Source organism: Scyliorhinus torazame, chromosome 6 (assembly GCF_047496885.1).
Source record: "Scyliorhinus torazame isolate Kashiwa2021f chromosome 6, sScyTor2.1, whole genome shotgun sequence".
Classification (NCBI taxonomy): domain Eukaryota; kingdom Metazoa; phylum Chordata; class Chondrichthyes; order Carcharhiniformes; family Scyliorhinidae; genus Scyliorhinus; species Scyliorhinus torazame.
In genome coordinates, this window is record NC_092712.1 from 48,414,587 (window position 1) to 48,432,525 (window position 17,939).

The 17,939-nt window shown below is 45.8% G+C and overlaps 1 long non-coding RNA gene across 2 annotated transcripts in view; it reads right to left on the reverse strand.

Moving 5' to 3' along the window:
* LOC140425701 (uncharacterized) overlaps window positions 1–17,939 on the reverse strand; it is a 150,503-nt gene that overhangs the window by 25,655 nt on the left and 106,909 nt on the right. The window contains exon 3 of one of the 2 annotated variants that reach the window (XR_011947931.1): window positions 13,947–14,000. The exons of the other annotated variant lie outside the window; for it this stretch is intronic. This is a non-coding gene — a long non-coding RNA (uncharacterized lncRNA). Of the gene's footprint in view, window positions 1–13,946; window positions 14,001–17,939 lie in introns of those variants that run through there. 2 annotated transcript variants of the gene reach the window in all.

A 17,939-nucleotide genomic window follows, 5' to 3' on the forward strand; every position in this document is an offset into this window, starting at 1 on the left:
CCCTCAATGTTAGCAAACTAAGGAACTGGTCATTGACTTCAGGGAGCAAATTATCGTACACACGCCTGTCTGCATCAATTGCGATGAAATGGAGATGGTTGACAGCTTCAAATTTCTAGTGTGCACACCACCAACAATCTGTCCTGATCCACCCACGTTGACGCTACGGCCAAGAAAGCACAACGGCGCCTATACTTCCTCAGAAATCTAAGGAAATTCGGCATGTCCACATTGACTCATACCAATTTTTACACCATAGAAACCATCCTATAGGGCTGCATCACAGCCTGGTGTGGCAACTGCTCTGCCCAAGACCGTAAGAAACTACAGAGATTCATGAACACCGCCCAGTCCATCACACAAATCCACCTCCCATCCATTGACTCTGTCTGCACCTCCCTCTGCCTGGGGAAAGCAGGCAGCATAATCAAAGACTCCTCCAACCTCTTCCATCGGGCAGGAGATACAAAACTCTGAGAACACGCACGAACAGATTCAAAAAGAGCTTCTGCCCAGTTGTTACCAGATTCCTGAATGACCCTCTTATGGACTGAACTGATCTCTCCACGCATCTTCTCTACTGAGTAGTACTACACTTCGTATGCTTCACCCGCTGCCTCTGTCTATGTATTTACATTGCGTATCTATCGTATGTCCTATGTCTTTTCATGTATGGAATGATCTGTCTGGACTGTACGCAGAACAATACTTTTCACTGTACCTCGGTAGATGTGACAAGGAATCAAATCCAAAGTTGGTTAGCAACCTCATTGAGTCAAGATTTGCAGAGAAAGCCTTCAAACCAAACTATTCTCTTTATTAAAGTTAAGGAAACTACAGCTTTTCTGAACCTCATGGGCCAGATTTATAATTTCACATTAGTGAGAGAAACCAGGGTCCTGACTTCAGAGCAAGCAGGAGAGTGGGAAAGTAGAATTACCTTTGGTGCTCTGCAATCAGTCAGATGTGTCGCATTACCACTTACATCACAGTAATAAACAATATAAGTGTGAGAGGCGCAGGAAGAATGACCCTGTCAACAAATGCTTTAAAATGTTCCTGAAAGCAAAATGGATTCTCCTATCAAAAATTACCCCAGGATCTTTACTGGTACTGCTCGTTTGAATTAGCTGACAAAAGTAAAGAGGAATAAAATTAATACTTTGAATAAAAATATTCTGCTTGGTAAACGCATCATTATCTGAGAATATGCAAGCTGTTCATGATTTCATCATGCCCAGGACCAGCATAGACATCCATGGAACTGAGAATCCATGTCGTCATTGTTGGTGCATGTGGGAATCTCTGTAACTGTTACACCTCCAGCCTTCTGATGGAGATGTTGAAGTTTTTGAGATTGGTTTAGATATCCTCGAAACATGTTGAACCAAATTTCAGTGTTTGCCACCCCAGGGGCCAATAGGCTTCAGTTTTCTTTCTTTGCAGGTGAGATAGCCTGCAATGCACAACTTTGTAAGGCTCGATTTAAGGTACGTTTGTCTGAGTTGCAATGATGCCGTTTGCCCTGGGACAAAGATATGCAGAGGGACAGGTAGAATTGAGGAGGCAGCAGGGCTGCAGAAAGTGGGCAAAGAATGGCAGATGGAATACAATGTGGAAAAGTGTGAGATTATGCATTTTGGTAGGAAGAATTAAGGCATAGAATATTTTCTAAATGGGAAAAGGCTTTGGAAATCAGAAGCACAAAGGGACTTGGGAGTCCCTGTTCACGATTCTCTTAAGGTTAACGTGCAGGTTCAGTCGGCAGTTAGGAATGCAAATGCTATGTTAGCATTCATGTCGAGAGGGCCAGAATACAAGACCAGGGATGTACTTCTGAGGCTATGTCAGGCTCTGGTCAGACCCCATTTGAAGTATTGTGAGCAGTTTTGGGCCCCGTATCTTAAGAAAGGATGTACTGGCCTTGGAAAGGGTCCAGAGGAGGTTCACAAGAATGATCGCTGGAATGAAGAACTTTTCATATGAGGAGCAGTTGAGGAGTCTGGGTCTGTACTCGTTGGAGTTTAGAAGGATGAAGGGGGATCTTATTTAAACTTATAGGATACTGCGAGGCCTGGATAGAGTGGACGTGGAGAGGATGTTTTCACCAGTAGGAAAAACTAGAACCTGAGGGCACAGCCTCAGATGGAAGAGACGATCCTTTAAAACTGAGATGAGGAGGAATTTCTTCAGCCAGAAGGTGATGAATCTGTGGAACCCTTTGCCGCAGAAGGCTGTGGAGGCCAAATCACTGATTCTCTTTCAGACAGAGATAGATAGGTTATTGATTAATAAGGGGTTTGTTTCGATGTCACTAGCTTTCGGAGCGCTGCTCCTTCCTCAGGTGAATGAAGAGGTATGTTCCAGAAACACATATATAGACAAATTTGTCTATATATGTGTTTCTGGAACATACCTCTTCATTCACCTGAGGAAGGAGCAGCGCTCCGAAAGCTAGTGACATCGAAACAAACCTGTTGGACTTTAACCTGGTGTTGTAAGACCTCGTACTGTGCTCACCCCAGTCCAATGCCGGCATCTCCACATCATTAATAAGGGGATCAGGGGTTATGGGGAAAAGGCTGGAGAATAGGGATGTGAAACATATCAGCCGTGATTGAATGGCGGAGCAGACTTGATGGGCCAAATAACCTAATTTCTGCTCCAATGTCTTATGGTCTTATGCGACAGTTCACCACAGAAGATCTGTTTGGGAATTATGTAGTCACCCGTACGGGAGAGATGGCCTGCCCAACTAGATTGAATATTTTGGAGGGTGATCTTCATTCTGTTGTGCCCTTGTTTCAGAAAGGCTGTAGGGATAAGGCTGGAAACTACAGACCGGTTAACCTTACTTCTGTAGTGGGTAAATTGTTAGAAGGTAATCTGAGGGACAGGATCTACAGGCATTTAGACAGGCAAGGGCTAATTAGGGAAAGTCAGCATGGCTTTGTAAAGGAAAAGCCATGTCTCACCAATTTGATTGAGGTTTTTGAAGGGGTAACCAAGAAGGTAGATGAGGGCAGTGCAGTCGACGTTGTCTACATGGACTTTAGCAAGGCCTTTGACAAGGTACCGCATGGTAGGTTGTTGCAAAAGGTTAAATCTCACGGAATCCAGGGTGATACAAAATTGGCTTGGTGGCCGAAGCCAAAGGGTGGTTGTAGAGGGTTGTTTTTCAAACTGGAGGCCTGTGACCAGTGGTGTGCCTCAGGGATCAGTGCTGGGTCCACTGTTATTTGTGATATATATTAATGATTTGGATGAGAATGTCGGAACCATGGTTAGTAAGTTTGCAGATGACACCAAGATTGGTGGCATAATGGATAGTGAAGAAGGTTATATAAGATTGCAACAGGACCTTGACCAATTGGGCCAGTGGGCTGGTGAATGGCAGATGGAGTTTAATTTGGATAAATGTGAGGTGATGCATTTTGGTAGATCAAATCAGGGCAGGACCGACTCAGATAATGGTAGGGAGTTGGGGAGAGTTACAGAACAAAGAGATCAAGGAGTACAGGTTCATAGCTCCTTGAAGGTGGAGTCGCAGGTGGACAGGATGGTGAAGAAGGCATTTAGCATGCTAGGTTTTATTGGTCAGAATATTGAATACAGGAGTTGGGACGTCTTGTTGACGTTATATAAAACATTGGTAAGACCACACATGGGAATACTGTGTTCAGTTCTAGTCACCCTATTATAGGAAGGATATTGTTAAACTAGAAAGAATGCAGAAGAGATTTACGAGGATGCTACCAGGACCTGATGGTCTGAGTTATAAGGAGAGGCTGGATAGGCTGGAACTTTTTTCCTTGGAGCTTAGGAGGCTTAAGGGTGATCTTATACGGGTCTATAAAATAATGAGGAGCATAGATAAGGTAAATAGTCAACATCTTTTCCCAAAGGTAGAGGAGTCCAGAACTAGAGGCCATAGGTTTAAGGTGAGAGGGGAGAGATACAAAAGTGACCACAGGGGAATTTCTATCACACAGAGGGTAGTGAGTATCTGAAGCGAGCTGCCAGAGGCAGTGGTAGAAGCGGGTCCAAATTTTCCCTTTAAAAAACAGTTTGACAGTTACGTAGGCAGGGTGGATATAGAGGGATATGGGCCAAATGCGGGCAAGCGGGGCTAGCTTAACGATAGAAACTGGGCGGCATGGACAAGCTGGGCCAAAGGGCTTGTTTCCATGCTGTAAACATCGATGACTCGATGACTGTATAACTCAGCAGAATGGAGGATCTCGTTCTTTGCGATTTTGGCCTGCTGTTGAACTCTCATGATGGACCTCAGGTGTCTTTACTGGAAGCATTCCACAGCTTTAACATTGAACCTACAGCAGACTCAAGATTCTGTGCTGAACAGCAGGGTGGTTAGGACAATAATCTGGTAGAGTTTGATTTTAGGCATCAACTTAACTCCATGTAGCTGCCAGAGACAATCATGGAGTAGGCCGCAGGTGGTGCTCACTTTCTGGATGAGTGCACCAATATCTTCAACAACAGTGGCATCCCGAAGGAGCACACTATGAAAGTATGAGAACTGTACTACACCCTTAAGACTGATGCCATCAACGATTATGTCCGCTGCTTCATAGCATGTGGCTGGTGCTGGGTGACATATAAGATGGGATTTCCTGGACCCACGCCGGCCAGGCTTTACCTTGGGCAGGTTTGGAAAACTTGGAGAGCTGTTAAAATTCAACGACCCTCCAAATGATCCCATGTAGATAGGCCAACGAGAGGCGAGGCCGTATTGGATTTGGTACTGTGTAATGAACCAGGACAGGTGTTAGATTTGGAGGTAGGTGAGCACTTTGGTGATAGTGACCACAATTCGATTACGTTTACTTTAGTGATGGAAAGGGATAGGTATATACCGCAGGGCAAGAGTTATACCTGGGGGAAAGGCAATTATGATGCGATGAGGCAAGACTTGGGATGCATCAGATGGAGAGGAAAACTGCAGGGGATGGGCACAGTGGAAATGTGGAGCTTGTTCAAGGAATAGCTACTGTGTGTCCTTGATAAGTATGTACCTGTCAGGCAGGGAGGAAGTGGTCGAGCAAGGGAACCGTGGTTTACTAAGGCAGTCGAAACACTTGTCAAGAGGAAGAAGGAGGCTTATGGAAAGATGAGACATGAAGGTTCAGTAAGGGCGCTCGAGAGTCACAAGTTAGCTAGGAAGGACCTAAAGAGAGAGCGAAGAAGAGCCAGGAGGGGACATGAGAAGTCTTTGGCAGGTAGGATCAAGGATAACCCTAAAGTTTTCTACAGATATGTCAGGAATAAAAGAATGACTAGGGTAAGAGTAGGGCCAGTCAAGGACAGTAGTGGGAAGTTGTGCTTGGAGTCCGAGGAGATAGGAGAGGTGCTAAATGAATATTTTTTGTCAGTATTCACACAGGAAAAAGACAATGTTGTCGAGGAGAATACTGAGATTCAGGCTACTAGACGAGAAGGGCTTGAGGTTCATAAGGAGGAGGTGTTAACAATTCTGGAAAGGGTGAAAATAGATAAGTCCCCTGGGCCGGATGGGATTTATCCTAGGATTCTCTGGGAAGCTAGGGAGGAGATTGCTGAGCCTTTGGCTTTGATCTTTAAGTCATCTTTGTCAACAGGAATAGTGCCAGAAGACTGGAGGATAGCAAATGTTGTCCCCTTGTTCAAGAAGGGGAGTAGAGACAACCCCGGTAACTATAGACCAGTGAGCCTTACTTCTGTTGTGGGCAAAATCTTGGAAAGGTTGAAAGAGATAGGGTGTATAATCATCTGGAAATGAATAATTTGATTAGACATAGTCAACATGGTTTCGTGAAGGGTAGGTCGTGCCTCACAAACCTTATTGAGTTCTTTGAGAAGGTGACCAAACAGGTGGATGAGGGTAAAGCAGTTGATGTGGTGTATATGGATTTCAGTAAAGCGTTTGGTAAGGTTCCCCATGATAGACTACTGCAGAAAATACGGAAGCATGCGATTCAGGGAGATTTAGCAGTTTGGATCAGAAATTGGCTAGCTGGAGGAAGACAAAGGGTGGTGGTTGATGGGAAGTGTTCAGACTGGAGTCCAGTTACTAGTGGTGTACCACAAGGATCTGTTTTGGGGCCACTGCTGTTTGTCATTTTTAGAAATGACCTGGAGGAGGGCGTAGAAGGATGGGTGAGTAAATTTGCAGTTGACACTAAAGTCGGTGGAGTTGTGGACAGTGCGGAAGGATGATACAAGTTACAGAGGGACATAGATAAGCTGCAGTGCTGGGCTGAGAGATGGCAAATGGAGTTTAATGCAGAAAAGTGTGAGGTGATTCATTTTGGAAGGAATAACAGGAAGACAGAGTACTGGGCTAATGGTAAGATTCTTGGCAGTGTGGATGAGCAGAGAGATCTCGGTGTCCATGTACATAGGTCCCTGAACGTTGCCACTCAGGTTGAGAGGGTTGTTAAGAAGGCGTACGGTGTGTTAGCTTTTATTGGTAGAGGGATTGAGTTTCGGAGCCATGAGATCATGTTGCAGCTGTACAAAACTCTGCTGCGGCCGCATTTGGAGTATTGGTTGCAATTCTGGTCGCCGCATTATAGGAAGGATGTGGAAGCATTGGAACGGGTGCAGAGGAGATTTACCAGAATGTTGCCTGGTATGGAGGGAAGATCTTATGAGGAAAGGCTGAGGGACTTGAGGCTGTTTTCATTAGAGAGAAGAAGGTTAAGAGGTGACTTAATTGAGGCATACAAGATGATCAGAGGATTGGATAGGGTGGACAGTGAGAGCCTTTTTCCTCGGATGGTGATGTCTAGCACGAGGGGGACATAGCTTTAAATTGAGGGGTGATAGATATAGGACAGATGTCAGAGGTAGGTTCTTTACTCAGAGAGTAGTAAGGGTGTGGAATGCCCTGCCTGCAACAGTAGTGGACTCGCCAACACTAAGGGTATTCAAATGGTCATTGGATAGACATATAGACGATAAGGGAATAGTGTAGATGGACTTTAGAGTGGTTTCACAGGTCGGTGCAACATCGAGGGCCGAAGGGCCTGTACTGCGCTGTAATGTTCTGTGTTCTATCCCACCCACAACGATGCCCACCAGGAAATCCCATCCATAAGTAATAATTAATAATTATTAATAGAGGCATACAAGATGCTCAGAGGATTGGATAGGGTGGACAGTGAGAGCCTTTTTCCTCGGATGGTGATGGCTAGCACGAGGGGACATAGCTTTAAATTGAGGGGAGATAGATATAGGACAGATGTCAGAGGTAAGTTCTTTACTCAGAGAGTAGTAAGGGCGTGGAATGCCCTGCCTGCAACAGTAGTGGACTCGCCAACATTAAGGGCATTTAAATTGTCATTGGATAAACATATGGATGCTAAAGGAATAGTGTAGATGGGCTTTAGATTGGTTTCACAGGTCGGCGCAACATCGAGGGCCGAAGGGCCTGTACTGCGCTGTAATGTTCTATTCTATTCTATTCTAACCTTGGAGACACTAACCTGGATACCGTAGGGGTGGGAGGGGCGGTGGTGGTCTGAGCCACAGTTTCGTGTCAGCGTAAACAGCGACACGGGCCCAAAATCCCACGCGAGTCAGGAAACGAGATTCTCGCCGTCAATTCTCCCCGCCCCTCACCCGGCGCGTAACAAGGTTCCTGCCCAGAAAAGGCAAAGGAAGAAAGAATCAAATGGGGAAATAGATGTTTTGTTATGCTCTTGACGTAGCATAAGTTGCTTCCTTGATGTTCACTCTGACAAAGGAAGGTTCAGACTTGGAGATAGCTTTAACACGTTTATTAAACTATTAACAATTCTCCTACTTGGATTCGACTCTCCTGTTAATCCTACTATAGCTACTCAGACTGACGAACCAGTCTGCTACAATCCACGTGGTGGGAGTGATGTTCAATCAACCCTGTGTCTGTACTCACTGAGAGTCTCCACTGGAAAGAGACTGAGCATGTGTGATGTGTCTTTTTATATGGGTTGGTGTAATGCCCTCCTGTGGTCGTGTCACCTCTGTGTGTATTGTGAATGCCCATTGGTCATGTCCTATCTTACTGACCTATTGGTTGAATGTCTGTGTGTCTTGTCTCTGGTGCTCCTTCTAGTGTCTAGCTAGGTGTAGTGTATGCACATTAACCCTTTGTGTACTTACAGTGATGTATATCACCACATCCCCCTTTTTTCGTGTTACATATTTTCTGTACAGTGTTGAAGAAAATTGAACAAACTAGGTAGATGAGTGATGCTATGTACAGGTTATGATGACTGATGACTGTACAATAGTATACAAGACCAAATAACAGTTGTGACGACTTTGAGGATAAGACAATACAAAATAAAAGTTATGAGTCCAAACTGCATGAATTTATATGGTCTGGTATGGAAGTGTCAATGGCGACGTTGTCATTCCCTTGTGAACGCCGTCACTGTCCTGGTGTTTGGTCATCAGGAGGTGTTCAAGTGGTCAAATCACTTCATTGACTGATTTGGAGTCTATTGCTTTTTTTTCCGATGCTTATGGTAGCAATTCTTGATGGCATCTGTCCTGAAAGCCAGGTTGCCTGTTGGTAGTGTAGCAAACGTGAATTGGTAAGATGCATCGTCCTGCCATGGTATGTCATTGTACTGAGCTGAGCAGTAACAGTGTCCCTCATTTGCAGAGTTGTACCATGTCGTACCAGTCACTGTTCCAGTGGCGTTGTGTTTTTTGTGCTTGTTGTCGACATTGTTGCCATTGGTACGCTTCTTGTTATTGTCTTTGATGTTGTTGTTGTGTTGGTTGGGTTTGTTGTCGTGTTTGCTGCGCTCAAGGACCACAATCTGTGGATAATACGAGTCCTTCACACAGTTACTTGTGTCAGCGTCCTTTGTGGCATCTGCTGCTTTCTTGAGCGTGCCGTCACTGAGTTCGCGACGCTCCCCGTCTGGAGTCATGGCCGGCTTACTGGAATCAGCTTTGGCTTGTCGATTCTCCCTGTCTGGAGTCTGGTCTGTTTCACCTGAGTCAGTTTTGGCTTGTCGATGCTCCCCGTCTGGAGCCCTTTCTGGTTCACTTGCATCTTCTGAGGTTTCTTGATGCTCCACGTCCAGAGTCAAAACATTCAGGAATGCATTTGCTTGTGGAGAGGCTCGAGCGATTGAGGTTTGAAGTAACGTGGTGTCACCGGAGTCACCAGTAGTCTCACTGTGTTTGTCGAGTGCCTCTGTACACACTAGCTGAGGTCTGTCACGTTGCACATCTGGTATGGGAAGTGGGATGCCGTCGTCACTTGTTGCACATTCAGTGGGTAAGAGTCTCAGTGTCTTCTTGTCGTTCACTTGAGCTGGGTAGACTGTCAGAGTCTTTATATTGTTCACTTGGCCGTGGTAGACTGTCATAGTCTGTTGCTGTACACATGAGCATGGTAGACTGTCAGAGTCTTCTTGTTCACTTGGCCGTGGTAGACTGTCACAGTCTGTTGCTGTACACTTGAGCGTGGCAGACTGTCATAGTCTTTCTGTTGTTCACTTGAGCATGGCAGACTTGCATCATCTGCTGCTGGTTGCTCAGAGGAGGTTGCTAGACCCTCATGTTCATGTTCATGCAAGGACTGCACGTTGGAGTCTTGCATTTCTTCTATCGTGGAGATTGTCCACGAGCTCGCTGTGGAGGCTTGTGTCACTCGAGTCACTTCTTGTTCATGCAAGGACTGCGCTGTGGAGTCTTGCGTTGCTTCTATCGTGGAGTCTGTCCAGGAGCTCACTGGGGAGGCTTGTGTCACTGGAGTCACTTCTTGTGTGGAGACGTGCAGTTGTCTCGCTGTGGAGTCTTTCATCGCTTTCTGTGTGGAGGCTGGGACCCTTTGTGGTGCGTGGACCACTCTCTGTGTGGAGGCTGGGACTCTTCGTGGTGCGTGGACCACTCTCTGTGTGGAGGCTGGGACTCTTTGCGGTGCGTGGACCACTCTGTGTGGCAGCAGACCGCTCTCTGTGGGCTTGTACCGCTCTCTGTCTCTTGGCGTCAGGCAGCAGCATAATCCTGCACTCACGAGTCAGGATGTCATATAGGCTGGGCTGAAGATCCTCAAATCCGAAGAACACATTCGCGTCTGTGTCGGATTCTTCACTGTAGAACACATCTCGTTGCGGTTCGGATTTGGTACTGGGGTCGCCATCTCCAATGATGAAATCATCGTCTGAGTCGTAGTCCTCTAGGACCATATCATCACCTTTTGTGTCGGAGCTGGCATCGGGCTCGCGATGTCCAAAGAAGAATTCAGGGTCTGAGTCATAGTCTTCAAGGACTGTATCATCTCTTTGGGCGGTGCTAACTGCTTGTTGCAGGGTTCTGCAGAGGTTATTTTCAGCTACTGGTCGAATTTCAGGCAGTGTGCTGTCGGTCCAGCTGAAAGAATCTTGTTGTGAGGGTTTAAAAAAATGTTTTCTTGTACTGGGACATTTCCCCTTTAAGTGGGTGTGGTCCGGGGCCTCTGACGTCACGAAGCGTGGGAAGCGATTGCGCATGCGCAGACCGATGTTCCTTTACTTTGCTCATTTCTCTCAACTGCACATGTGCGGTACCTTTTCCAAGATGGCCGCCGATCAAATTTGTCATTCGTTGCTCTGTTACCTCGGCCTCGTGGTGAGTATTGGCCTTTGATAAGGTGCCTCACGGGAGACTGCTGAGTAAAATAAGGGCCCATGGTATTCGAGGCAAGGTACTAACATGGATTGACGATTGGCTGTCAGGCAGAAGGCAGAGAGTTGGGATAAAAGGTTCTTTTTCGGAATGGCAACCGGTGACGAGTGGTGTCCCGCAGGGTTCAGTGTTGGGGCCACAGCTGTTCTCTTTATATATTAACGATCTAGATGACGGGACTGGGGGCATTCTGGCTAAGTTTGCCGATGATACAAAGATAGGTGGAGGGGCAGGTAGTATTGAGGAGGTGGGGAGGCTGCAGAAAGATTTAGACAGTTTAGGAGAGTGGCCCAAGAAATGGCTGATGAAATTCAACGTGGGCAAGTGCGAGGTCTTGCACTTTGGAAAAAAGAATAGAGGCATGGACTATTTTCTAAACGGTGACAAAATTCATAATGCTGAAGTGCAAAGGGACTTGGGAGTCCTAGTCCAGGATTCTCTAAAGGTAAACTTGCAGGTTGAGTCCGTAATTAAGAAAGCAAATGCAATGTTGTCATTTATCTCAAGAGGCTTGGAATATAAAAGCAGGGATGTACTTCTGAAACTTTATAAAGCACTAGTTAGGCCCCATTTAGAATACTGTGAGCAATTTTGGGCCCCACACCTCAGGAAGGACATACTGGCACTGGAGCGGGTCCAGCGGAGATTCACACTGATGATCCCAGGAATGGTAGGCCGAACATACGATGAACGTCTGAGGATCCTGGGATTGTATTCATTGGAGTTTAGGAGGTTGAGGGGAGATCTAATAGAAACTTACAAGATAATGAATGGCTTAGATAGGGTGGACGTAGGGAAGTTGTTTCCATTAGCAGGGAGACTAGGACCCGGGGGCACAGCCTTAGAATAAAAGGTAAATGGAGTTGAAATCAGCCATGATTGAATGGTGGAGTGGACTCAATGGGCCGAATGGCCTTACTTCCGCTCCTGTGTCTTATGGTCTTATTGGCACCTCTCTTACCGTTTTCTGTTGGTTTGTTTGTGTTTTCCTCACAGTATTGTTCGAATTTGTCCAGGAATGTCTGGAAGTCGCTCCTGTTTTGCCCTTTGGAGAACCTGAATGTTTTGAAGATTTCTTCTGCTCTGGCACCCTCATTTGTGAACAGAAGCTCTGGCTTTTCAGCATCGGCCATGTCTTGTAGGTCGGCTGCAACCAGGAAGATCTCAAACCTTTTCCTGAATGCACGCCAGTTTGCGCCTGGCCCCTGAGCTGCTGTGGAACTGGAATCTCGATCACCTTGCCTGGGTGTTGTTGCTGGTTATCATTGTTTGCTGAGTTGTAACTATATGGATTTAAACAGTTACTCACTGGTACCATGTTTTGTTATGCTCTTGATGTAGCATATGCTGCTTCCTTGATGTGCACTCTGACAAAGGAAGGTTCAGACTTGGAGATAGCTTTAACACGTTCACTGAGCTATTAACAATAGGAACGCTGGGCTGAACTGTTTTTTGCTTCTGGAACATCATTCAACAAAATGTTATAAATTTATGTACAATTAAAGGGCTTCCTCGCAATATGTGGCCCCAAGATGCCCCATTCCGGCACCTGTTCGGGTACACAGAGGGAGAATTCAGAATGCCCAATTCACCCAACAAACACGTCTTTCGGGACTTGTGGGAAGAAACCCATGCAGACACGGGGAGAACGTGCTGACTCCGCACAGACAGTGACCTCGCGTCATCGAGGTTTACGACACGTTTTTGAAAACCTGAAGCATTAGAGGGGAACTCGACGGGGGCACAAATGTAAGTACGGCCCCTGGGTGGCATGGGGGGGGGGGGGGATATGTCCAGGCAACACCTAGTGACTTCCCCCAGTAGCCTTGGTGAGCCCTATTAGTAACGTTCCCGTTACATAGAATCAGAGAATTTACAGTGCAGAAGGAGGCCATTCAGCCCATCGAGTCTGCACCAACCCTTGGAAAGAGCTCCCTGCTTAATCCCACACCTCCACCCTATCCCCGTAACCCAGTAACCCCACCTAACCTTTTGGACACTATGGGGCAATTTAGCATGGCCAATCCACCTAACCAGCACATCTTTGGACTGTGGGAGGAAACCGGAGCACCCGGAGGAAACCCACGCAGACAAAGGACAAAGAAAAATTACAGCACAGGAACAGGCCCTTCGGCCCTCCAAGCCTGCGCTGACCCAGATCCTCTATCTAAAACTATCACCTATTTTCTAAGGATCTGTATCCCTCTGCTCCCTGCCCATTCATGTATCTGTCTAGGTACATCTTAAATTACGCTATTGTGCCCGCCTCTACCACCTCTGCCGGTAATGCATTCCAGGCACCCACCATCCTCTGCGTAAAGAACTTTCCACGCATATCTCCCTTAAACGTTTCCGGGGAGGAGGTGCAAACTCCACACAGACAGTCACCCGAGGCGGGAATTGAACCCGGGTCCCTGGCGCTGTGAGGCAGCAGGGCTAACCAATGTGCCGCCCATGTATATGGGGGGTGCCACTCGGTGCTTGTGAGGTGGGGGCTCCCCGTATCCATGGTGGGGTTAGGGTAGTTTTTATTTAAACTCAGATTGGGGTGCCCTTTAATGATGATCTCCTAGCCGGGCCCTATCAGGTCCCGCCCTGCCAGAGCAACGGGGCAAACCTCACCCCCAGATTCTTAATGCAAAGAGTGCTTGGGAATCTGGAGAGAAAACTCAACCGTGCAGCTAGAGAGCGAGCAGTTTTCTCACTGAAGCAGACACTCTGATTAATTATGGGAAGCTGCCACTCCACGGCGATTCTTCATCTGCTTCTCCAATTCATATTCTCCGTTCCCCTGATGTGAGTGGTAATGCTACAAACCTGGCTACATGTAATGCACCGAAGATAGTTCTGATTTTAAAATTGCCAGCTGGCTGAAATGTCAGAACCCTGGTTTTCCACAGGGGGTGGGAAGAAGAATATTGCCGAGTGATGGGGAAAAAAGAACAAAAACAGGATTAGAGTGGGCAGTTCTGTTGATAGGACCAGCACAGACGCAATGGAATGAATAGCTCTCTCAATGGCAATGTTCCTACGATTAATTAACATGATGCCCAATACAGCCCTTGACAGTTTGAAATGCATATTTATGTTCTAACATTGTTAACAGAGATCGAGAAACATTGTTCAGTTATCACATTGTGGGTGGGTTTTAACACTGGTGTTAAGAACAGGATGTGGGGAAGACAGTTAAGGGTCTCTGCTCTACCGTGAAAGGTCATCGGAAGCTGGTCGGAACTCCCAGGCGAGTGACATATCTCTTACCTGACACTGGAATCCTCGTTCTCAGACATTATTCACAATGAAATCTTTTTGCAACTTGCCTCAGCTGCCTGCAGATAATAAAAGCATGCAGTAAACACTTGGAATACTGGCCCCCAATGACGATTGTGCACAAACCACAGCCAGATTGCAAGAACAAGTGAGCCAGAAAATCAATGCCAGAAGTGTCTTACCTTGAGCGTAGTTTTCAAGTCTTTAGAGCACAGACTCACAAAGTGAAGTTACCATACCAAGGAATTTTATCATCCATCTGTTTGCACCCTTTCCAATGACTGCACTGTGAATATGCAAAGGTAGTGCCTATTTTGTTGCTCTTCCTGCTGGCAGAATCCTAACGGGGCTCAATCCCATCACAATTGACATAATCTGAGTCATGCAGGTTCACTCGGCAGTTAGGAAGGCAAATGCAATGTTAGCATTCATGTCGAGTGGTCTAGAATACAAGAGCAGGGATGTACAGCTGAGGCCTTATAAGACTCTAATCAGACTCCATTTGGCATATTGTGAGCTGTTTTAGGCCCCGTATTTAAGGAAGGATGCATTAGCTTGGAGAGTGTCCAGGAGAGGTCCAGAAGAATGATCTACGGAATGAAGGACTTGTCATATGAGGAACGGTTGAGGGCTCTGAGTCTGTAATTGATGGAGTTTCGCAGGATGAGGGGGGATCTCAGAGGGTGGTGAACCTGTGGAACTCAATGCCATAAAAGGCTGTGGAGGCCATGTCACTGGGTGTCTTTAAAACAGAGTTGGTAGTTTCTTGATTAATAAGGGGGAAGGCAGGAGAATGGGGATGGGAAACATATCTGCCATGATTGAATGGCGGAGCAGATTCAATGGGCCAAATGGCCCAATTCCGCTCCTATATCTTATGATCGATGGTCTATGGTCATACGCCCCATCGGGCCTGTTCTGCCTTTCAGTTCATGGTTGACCTGTGGCTTAAATTCCTCTTTCCTGCCTACTCCCCATGTGCCCTTGATTCCCTGGGAGAACAGAATCTGCCCATAGATTTCATAGTTACTATAGTGCAGAAGGAGGCCATTCGGCCCATTGAGTCTGCACTAACCCTCTGAAAGAGCACCCCATCTAGGTCCACTCCCCTGTCCTATCCATACCTAACCTGCACATCTTTGGACACTAAGGGGCAATTTAGCATGGCCAATCTACCTAACTACACATCTTTGAACTATGGGAGGAAACCAGGGCACCCGGAGGAAATCCACGCAGACACGGAGAGAATATGCAAACTCCACACAGTCACCCAAGGTCGGTGGTGAACCCGGGTCCCCGGCGTTGTGAGGCAGCAGTGCTAACCAATGTGCCGCCATACTGCCGTGTCTATCTCAGCCTTAAATAAATTCGATGATGGAGCATCCACAACTCTCTGGGTTAGAAAATTTCAAAGATTGACAACTCTTTGAGTGAAGAAAGGTAAGGTGAAGGCAATGATGGACCCCAATTCTCAGACTGTGTTCTAGACCCTGTAGCCACGAGGAACAACCTCTCAGTATCTACCCTGCCAAGACCCCTCAAAGTCTTGTACATTTCACTGAGATCACGTCCTGCAGTCTGTACTCCAGAGAATTTAGAATCATAGAATTTACAGTGCAGAAGGAGGCCATTCGGCCCATCGGGTCTGCACCGGCTCTTGGAAAAAGCACCCTACTTAAACCCACACCTCCACCCTATCCCTGTTACCCAGAAACCCCATCTAACCGAAGGGCAATTTAGCATGGCCAATCCACCTAACCTGCACTTTGGACTGTGGAAGGAAACCAGAGCACCGGGAGGAAACCCACGCACACACGGGGAGAACATGCAGACTCCACAAAGACAATGACCCAAGCCAGGAATCAAACCTGGGACTCTGGTGCTGAGAAGCTAACCACTATGCTAACATGCTGCCCGTGTAGAATATATACCCAATTTGCTCAGCCTCTCATCATAGGGCAAGCTTTTCATCCCATGGCCTAATCTAGCGAACCCTCGCTGTTCTGCCTCCAATGATATAAATATGGAGACCCGAGCTGCACACTATATTTGAAGTGCGGTCTCACCATATGCAATGGTAGCAAAACTTCATTATTTTTCAACTTGCCTGCACAATTTTGGTATTTGTTATACAAGTTCACTCAAATTCACCTTAATCCCTCTAAATATCAACATTTGCAAATTTGATTGGTTGCAAAAAAAAATTCTGCTTTTCTATCCTTGTGACCAATATGAACCACCACACATTCCCTTGCATTATACTCCATCTGCCACCCTGTTGCCCTCTTACTTAACCTGTCTACATCTCCTTGCAACCTCTTAGTATCCTCTGCATAGTTTACATTCCTGTCTAGATTTATATCATCCACAAACCCAGATTGATCAATCTCTGTCTCTCCATTGGTTATTAAGGTAGACTGTAAGTACCTGAGGCCCCGACAATGATCTTTGCAGCATTCCACTAGTTACAGCCTGCTAACTTGGAAGTGCTCCACTGATCCTTACTCTCTGCTTCCTGTCCATTAAACAATCCTCTATCTTTGCTGATAGGTTACCTCCAACTCCATGAGTTATCATCTTGTGTAATATCTTCTGTGCAGCATTCAATCAAATGCTTTTAGAAAACTAAGTGCATTACATCTACTGGTTCCCCTTTATCTACCATACTAGTTAAATCCTCAAAAACATCTAATAGATTTGTGAAATACAATTTCCCTTTTGTAAAACTGTGTTGACTTTGCCTGACCAGACTACGATTGGAAAATCATAACCTGTGCGTCCATGATCTCTGCAGCCATCTCATTTAGAAACCTAAACGTAGACTATCAGATCCTGAGGATTTTTTGGATTTTATTCCCTTAACTTTCTCTGTTATTAATTGCCTTAACCTTCCCTTCCAAATTCATGACTTCCACCAACTAGAAGGGCATGAGCAGCAGATGCATGAGAACATGTTCCACTCCAAGCTACATGCCATCCTGTCTTGGAACTACACCCTTGTTAATTCACTGTCATTGGATCAAAATTCTGAAATCCACTGCCTAATAGCACTGTGGGTTTACCTACACCACATGGACGGCAATAGTTCTGGAAGGTGGTTCACCACCACCTTCTCAAGGACAATTAGGATGGACAACAAATGCTGGCTGAGCCAGTAATGCCACATCCCTTTAAAAAAATTAACTTTTGAAAAATTGCCTTTGTTTAAGTTTAAGATTCTTGTTTATGATTAGTGTATGTCGCTTTCACAGTTAATGTGGAATTCAATTGTGTTATGATCCCTATTGCCCAGCAGATCTTTTACCATGAGATTACTAATTAGTATGCCCTCAGTGTACCATACTAAATCTAAACCAGCTTTATCCCCAGTTGATTCCACAAGGTATCTTCCAAGAAAATATCATGAAAGCAATCTATATATTCATCCAGACTCCTTGTGCCAATTTAACTTTTTTAATACATGTGAAGATTTAGTCCCCAAAGTTATTGAATTGGCTTTTTTATAGACTTCAATCATTTCTTGGTTAAACGATTGTTAAGGAGTCTACAGCCTCTCAGGAGAAAGCAGCAACAGCCAAATTTTTTGCACCATGGTTGGTTCTGCTGCAGAGAGGAGGCATAAAAATAGGAATACTATAGTTATAGGTATTCAATTGTAAGGGAGATAGGTGTCTTTTTTTTTTCTTTTTGAAATTTAAAGTACCTAATTCATTTTTTTTCCAATTAAGGGGCTGGTTTAGCTCACTGGGCTAAATCGCTGGCTTTTAAAACAGACCAAGGCAGGCCAGCAGCATGGTTTAATTCCCGTACCAGCCTCCCCGAACAGGCGCCGGAATGTGGCGACTAGAGGCTTTTCACAGTAACTTCATTGAAGCCTACTTGTGACAATAAGCGATTTTCATTCATTTCATTTCATTTCAATTTTCATTTCATTTCATTTTCAAGGGGCAATTTAGCGTGGCTAATCCACCTACCCTGCACATCTTTAGGTTGAGGGG